The sequence below is a fragment of the Bos indicus genome, chromosome 18 (assembly GCF_029378745.1).
Source record: "Bos indicus isolate NIAB-ARS_2022 breed Sahiwal x Tharparkar chromosome 18, NIAB-ARS_B.indTharparkar_mat_pri_1.0, whole genome shotgun sequence".
Taxonomy (NCBI): domain Eukaryota; kingdom Metazoa; phylum Chordata; class Mammalia; order Artiodactyla; family Bovidae; genus Bos; species Bos indicus.
In genome coordinates this window covers 2,749,595-2,756,361 of record NC_091777.1, presented here as the reverse complement: position 1 = coordinate 2,756,361, position 6,767 = coordinate 2,749,595, and the positions used below count along the sequence as shown (strand labels likewise).

General features: G+C 42.8%; 1 protein-coding gene across 2 annotated transcripts in view; it reads left to right on the top strand.

Annotated features, from left to right (window-relative positions):
• Window positions 1–4,547: 4,547 nt before the first annotated feature.
• Window positions 4,548–6,767, top strand: part of RFWD3 (ring finger and WD repeat domain 3) — a 34,055-nt gene continuing 31,835 nt past the window's right edge. The window contains exon 1 of one of the 2 annotated variants that reach the window (XM_019979845.2): window positions 4,548–4,699. The gene's annotated coding sequence lies outside the window, so the exon portion shown is untranslated. The remainder of the gene's footprint in view (window positions 4,700–6,767) is intronic. The other variant, XM_019979844.2, reaches the window with a different exon arrangement.

Genomic DNA, 6,767 nt, shown 5'->3' with positions numbered 1-6,767 from the left:
TTAGAATTTATACTTGAGTTTATGACTTATTTTGAGCTAACTTTTTATTGAGGGCAAGATGTGGATTATTATGTCTTCAAATATTTTTTCTTCCCTATTCTCTCTCTTCTTTGATTCCAATTACATACATACTAGACTTCTAGATGTTGCACAGATCTCTGAAGGTCTGTTCTTTTACTTTTTCGTCTCTGCTCTTTAGACTGAATAACTTCTGTTACTGTAGCTTCAGGTTAATCGACTTTCTTCTTTGTCTCCAACTTTCCATTAAGCTCATCCAGTCAGTTTTTAAATTGAGATACTGTATTTTTAAGTTCTGGGATTTCCATTTGGTCCTATTTTTGTTATTTCTATTTCTCTGCTGAGATTTCTTTCATGTTCCTTCATTATAAACATGTGTTCTTTTACATCCTTGACAATGGTTACAATAGCTGCTTCAAAACCCTTGTCTGTTAAAGCCACCATTTAGGTCATTTTGGGGTTAGTATCCACTGATTGACTTTTCTCTTGATTATGGATTATGTTTCAAGTATCTTCATACCTCCAGTAATTTGGAATTTGTCTTGGATACTTTTCCTGATAGTTACAGAGAGTATGGACTGTGTCATAGTTCTTCAGAGAGTATTTTTTAACAGGCAATTAATTTGGCTGGACTTAAATTCCAAACTGTGTCTCCCCTGTACTTGCTTACATATGACTGCACATCGCTGTGCAGTCTTTTAGGCTTAGCTGGCTGCTTGAAGTCTGCTCCACCTAACTCAGAGGTAAGATAGAGATTTGGGCAGAGATTATATACAGAATTGAGGCTTTTCTTCTCTGGCTTTCTCCCTGCCTGAATTTTCCCTCTCACTTTCTAAGTACTATGGTGGCTCCAAACTTTGTCCTCTGATTGTCAACCAAATTAGACTGAGAGCTTCTCTCCAAGTTTTAGCCACTGCAAATGGGCTGATGGGGTCTTACCCTTGGGATAAAATCCATGAAAAGGCAGGAGATTCCCCTACTGCTGTCTCTTTTTTCCAATTATAGACACCCCCCGCTTCTAGTTTCTACCTGCCTTTAGCTGCTTTCCAGTGCCTCCAGGTAGCTGTTTTTTAAAAATATTTTATCCAGAGCTTTTATTCATTGTCTGTTAAAGGATTTGCCTAACAGGAGATGGTTGGCCTTTGTTGGAAGTAATTTTATATTTTAAATTTTGTAGTCCTTTAAAAAATTTTTATTTATTTATTTTGACTGTGCTGGGTCTTCGTTGCTGTGTGCAGACTTCTCACTGTGGTGGCTTCTCGCTGCGGAGCATGGGTTCTAGGCACACGGGCTCAGTTGTGGCTTGTGGGCTCTAGAGCTTGGGCTCACTTGTGGTATACAGGTTTAGTTGCTCCAAACTATATGGAATCTTCCTGGCCCAGGGATCAAACCCATGTACCCTACATTGGCAGGCAGATTCTTAACCGCTGGGCCACCAGGGAAGTCCTTAATTTTTTAGTCTTTAAGAGGTTCCTCCACATTGTTTAAGCATCAAGCCCCATGAAGCCTGCATCCACTCAAGGCAACTTCCAGGGATCTCATGCTGTATTAGTAGAATAGTGGTAACATGGAGAATAAATTCCTAGTGCATATTAATAGCACCCTGTACACACTTCAATTCCCATAGCATTCTAAAAGGCTGATGCAGAGGAATTTCAGACCACCATTGTTCTGGTTGTTAATATCTGGTAGAGGAGATTTTCTTCCCCTCAACCTGCTTTGAACTTCTGCAACATTTTGTTGTTTTCTAGATTTGCTGCACTTCAAACAGGGACAACTTTTCATTTTAGTCCATTTATGCCATGCAAAAAAATGAGGTCCAAAAATGGGGAGCACCTCATGTAAAATAGTAGCAATGATCGGGGAGGAGAGGCAGGACCCAGGTGTCCTGAAGTCCTATCCAGTCACACGTGGCCATCACAGCACTTACCTTACTCTGTTTTTATTATAGTCATGTATGGACTATGCACTTTTCTCAAATGTTTTCTGAGGTCTTCAGATCTCAGCTCTTATATCAGCACTTTAGAGAGTCCTTTCTTGAATCTTCAATTGAAAAGAGGATTTTCCTAAGCACTTTCCATTCATGTCCCTCTGTTTACAACTTTTATGATATTTACCATATGAAATTACCTACTTTATTCTTGTTTATTGGTCTATGATCTACCCCCACTTAGTAGAATGTAATTTCCATTGGGTCAAGAGTCGTCTCTGTTTTCTATACCATATCCCTCTTCCCTGGTGGCTCAGTGGTAACGAATCTGCCTGCAATGCAGGAGACCCGAGTTTGATCCCTGGATCGGGAAGATCCATTGGAGAAAGGAATGGCTACCCACTCCAGCATTCTTGCCTCGAGAATTCCATGAACAGAGAAGCCTGGCGGGCTACAGTACATGGGGTCATAAAGAGTTGTATACAACTGAACAACTAAAGGAAAGAAAGTGAAGTCGCTCAGTCGTGTCCAACTCTTTGCGACCCCATGGACTGTAGCCCACCAGGCTTCTCCATCCATGGAATTTTCCAGGCATGAGTACTGGAGTGGGTTGCCATTTCCTTCTCCGTAGTATCTTCCCAACCCAGGGATTGAACCCGGGTCTCCGGTATTGCAGGCAGACGCTTTACCATCTGAGCCACCAGGGAATCTCCCTGAACAACTAAGTGTATATATAATATACCATATAGACCAGAGTTGGGATTCCAGTAGTGGTTTAATAAAGTATTTGTTGACTGAATGGACTAGAAAATGAATGAATGATGGTACTCCTAATGCTACAGGAAAACTATTGGCTTTCCCCAGAGCCTGGGGAGAAGGCTTACCATGAGTGTTAAGTTTCTTTGGCATATTTTAACCTTGAGAATTCTTTCAAATTTTTCATTTTATTTATACATCCAGATTCATAACAGTAGTTACCATCGTGTAGTTTCTAATTAGTAACTAATATACCATTAGTTATACCTTTTGGTGAAGGGGAAAAAAAGACATACATCTAAACAACTCTTCCGTGAAGTGGTGCATAGTGCAACAGGGGGGTTGGTGGTGTAAGTAATCACCCACTAAGTTGTAAACAGGAATTTCTCCCCTAAAATGGAACACAACCAACACTTTTGTCCTCTAATTATAGGAAACTTTTGGAGGTTGGAGACAAGACTATACATTTCTGGCTTCTGTGTTTATTCTCTTATTCTCCTAATTAGTAAACATGACCATTCAGTTCAGTCGCATCCGACTCTTTGTGACCCCATGAATCGAAGCACGCCAGGCCTGCCTGTCCATCACCATCTCCCGGAGTTCACTGAGACTCACATCCATCGAGTCGGTGATGCCATCCAGCCATCTCATCCTCTGTTGTCCCCTTTTTCTCCTGCCCCCAATCCCTCCCAGCATCAGAGTCTTTTCCAATGAGTCAACTCTTCGCATGAGGTGGCCAAAGTACTGGAGTTTCAGCTTTAGCATCATTCCTTCCAAAGAACACCCAGGGCTGATCTCCTTCAGAATGGACTGGTTGGATCTCCTTGCATTCCCAGGGACTGTCAAGAGTCTTCTCCAACACCACAGTTCAAAAGCATCAATTCTTTGGCGCCCAACATGACCATTAGATGGATCATAAATGAATATACTCCCAGAACTGTTCAGAAACATTCTGTGTATTTTTCATCAGTTCAGTTCAGTTCAGTCGCTCAGTCGTGTCCGACTCTTTGCATAGTTGTCCAAATTCTGTCCTTTTTGTTTTCCAAATTTTTTTGCTATGTGAGTATTACCTATTAACTCTTAATGTAAAAAATTTTTAAAGAATCATTCAGCATTTGATGATGTGCCTACGTATTCATTGACAAGGAAAGTAATTCAAGATATATTAAGATTAAAACAATTCCATCTATATTTAAATATCCATATTTAGATAGATGAAGATTTTAAACGGAGTTAACAATGACTTCTCTGGAGACAATTTTTCTTTTTTGCTTCTATGTATTGTCTAATCTGCATATTTAGAGTCTGAGGGTCCGCTCCCTGGAGGCTCCTCTGCCATTACTTATACAACAGTGAGAATCATTCAAAATACTTTTCTTTCTACTCCATAATATTTGTATTTGTTTACAAAATAAAATTCCTTACTCCTCATACTAACCTTGCTCAGTAGAAGCTCCCTTAAAGGCAGGGAGATGGGAAAAAAAGTACAAATGCTAAGGTTGGCTTTGGTGACAGACATCTTCTTCACCAAAGACTTTAGGAGCAACAGCATGAGGCACAGTTTTAATACTTTCATAGTTTCAAAATGGACTAAGAAATCTTTCCTTTACAACTTTCTCCCGCCACAAAGTTCAAATAAAGAGCGGTAAAATCCTTCTTCCGTTTTTCTCTTTGGGGGCTGGGCGCGTGTTGACGGACGTTGATTTCTACCAATTGTACGAGGCTTCCTTGCGCGTGGTCCTGCCTGCCCCGTTTACGAAGGGTCAGCCAATGAGAGCGCCGCTGTTTCAGTCAGCGGCGACCAAAGAAAGAAGAAGAGAGGCTATTGGCTACCGGCTGGAACTGCTGCCCAATAGGAGTAGGCCGAGCCAGCACCTCAGGCGGGCAGCTTGAGCGGCGGGCAAGAGGCTGTGGTAGCCCGTCCGGCAAGTTTTTCTAAGGGGGTTGCTGCGCCTCCGGCGACCTTGCGACTCTGACCGTGTGCTCTGGCTTCAGGTGAGGCGGGCGCTTGCCTCTACCCAGGCCTTGGGCGTCTGGGTTCGGGAAGACTTCCCCTGGGTCCCTGGACGTAGGGCCCGAGTTGGGCTGGGGGCGGGCTTGAACTCGGTGGTCTGAGGAGATTTGGGCGCTCCGGGCGGCCCCAACGGTCGGGGCCGAGGCACCTAAATTCCCGTTCTTTCGGGGCTGCTGGGGCGGCCCCCGAGGTGCCGGTGGGGCGGGGAAGGAAGGAACTCCGGATTCCTGGAACGAGCAGAGTTCGCCGCGGGGCGGGGTTCAAGAAGTCGCTGGCCCGGAGTCAGAGGTCCCTGGTCGCTCTCCAGGGAGTGGAGCCAAGGACTCTTCCTGTGCAGATAACTGCTGTCCCTCGGAGTGCCCGCTACTTGCCTCACTTTCAAGTTGAACGAAAGACCTATCGTTCTATCCAGCTTTACCTCACAGCAACACTGTGACGTAAATACTTGTATTATCCCCACATTTTTAAAGACGAATAAGTCGAACACGGAAGCTGGGCAACCGTCCTAAGTAAGGGCCTCAGGTAGGACGTGACCAAACAGGGATTCGAACCCAGGTCGGCCCAACTCCCCGCCCGCGCCTAGTCGTCTTTTTAATTGGGAGTCTTCATCGCACCTAGCGTGGACATTGGTTGAAATCTGAGTAAGAAAGCTTAGGAAAACCACGGGATTTCTAGGACCGGGCTGCTCACGTCAGGGGGGGAGGGGGGGAGGGGGGGACCCGCCGACGCGCGCCTGCTCAACCCCAGGCCTGGCGGGTTCTGTGTTGGCCCACATTGGTGGGGAAGCTTTGCTCCAGCACGGCGCCGTGTAGAGAACTTTCTTCCAGGATGACGTTGTTCTCTATCTCTTCTGTCTGTCAATATTGGGTGCTGATATGTTCATAGAAGTTGATTGGTTTTGCGTTTTTAGGTGTATGTATGGCGGGTAATTCAGTAAGTATTTAGCATCTACTGTGTACTTCTTGTGTAGGATACACCGATGAATGAGGCTGGGATTTGGCTCTGGGCCTTTCACATCTCATCAGAACTTTTGTTCTCTAATCAGAACTGGCATATCATGGGAAGAAATTTCACTTTTTAATGTTAACCATACTGAAAAGAGCACAGAATAATTTTTAAAAGATTCGTGCATTCACCACCCCTATCTAACAAATCTTGACTTTGACCTTTTGGTAGAGTTTTTCTTTCTTTCTTTTTCTTAAATAAATAAATTCTATAGTCAAAACCTCATATGTACCCCAGCACCTTCCCTCTCCTGAATTGGGTATTTTTCATGCTCGGGCTTGTTTTATACTACCTTATATTTATAAATCCATATAGTAGTGTGGTTTTGCATATTTTTAAGTGCCCTAAAGATGGAATTAATAACGAAGTTTCATCTGTAGTCTGCTTTTTTCTTTTCAGTATAATTTTTGAGGAAATTTACTGAATTGGGATTCTTAGTTGGAAGAAAGTTTATGGTTCCGTCTTGACCAGAGGTTTTGCTTCACATTTTTCTCCATTTTGAGTTCTTGTTCTTGTACTTCAGTTAGTCAGGTATTCTGACTTAACCTTTTAAATATTATTTTTTGCTGTCTTTTGTTTTCTGAGAGTTCTTCAGGTTTATTTTGCAATCCTTCTATTAAAGCTTTTATTTTGATTTTTTTCCCTTGGCATTTTAAGTTTGGATTTATTATATTTACTTACTTTTTACCATTTCTTGCATCACATTTCTTTTTTCCAAGTTTCTTCTCTTTGTCTGCTTTGGTCTCCTCTCATGTTGGAGGCTTTTCTTGAATGTCAGTTGTTCTTTGGCTGTTTGTTTAGCAGAGAGCACTCCCCCTCCCCCCAGAAAACTGATTGGAAGCTGTGTATGAATGACTGAACCTTACCAACCAAGGGACTTTTACCATTAGATGTAAGGACAGAGACCTAGCCATTTTCTTGAGATTTACAAGTGTTAGTATTTATAGATCTTTTCTCTTCAGCTGGTTTTCTCTAGAGAACAGTCCTCTAATCTACTGCCTTGAGGCACAGAGAATATGTAAAAACCAGAATATTGCATTCTGG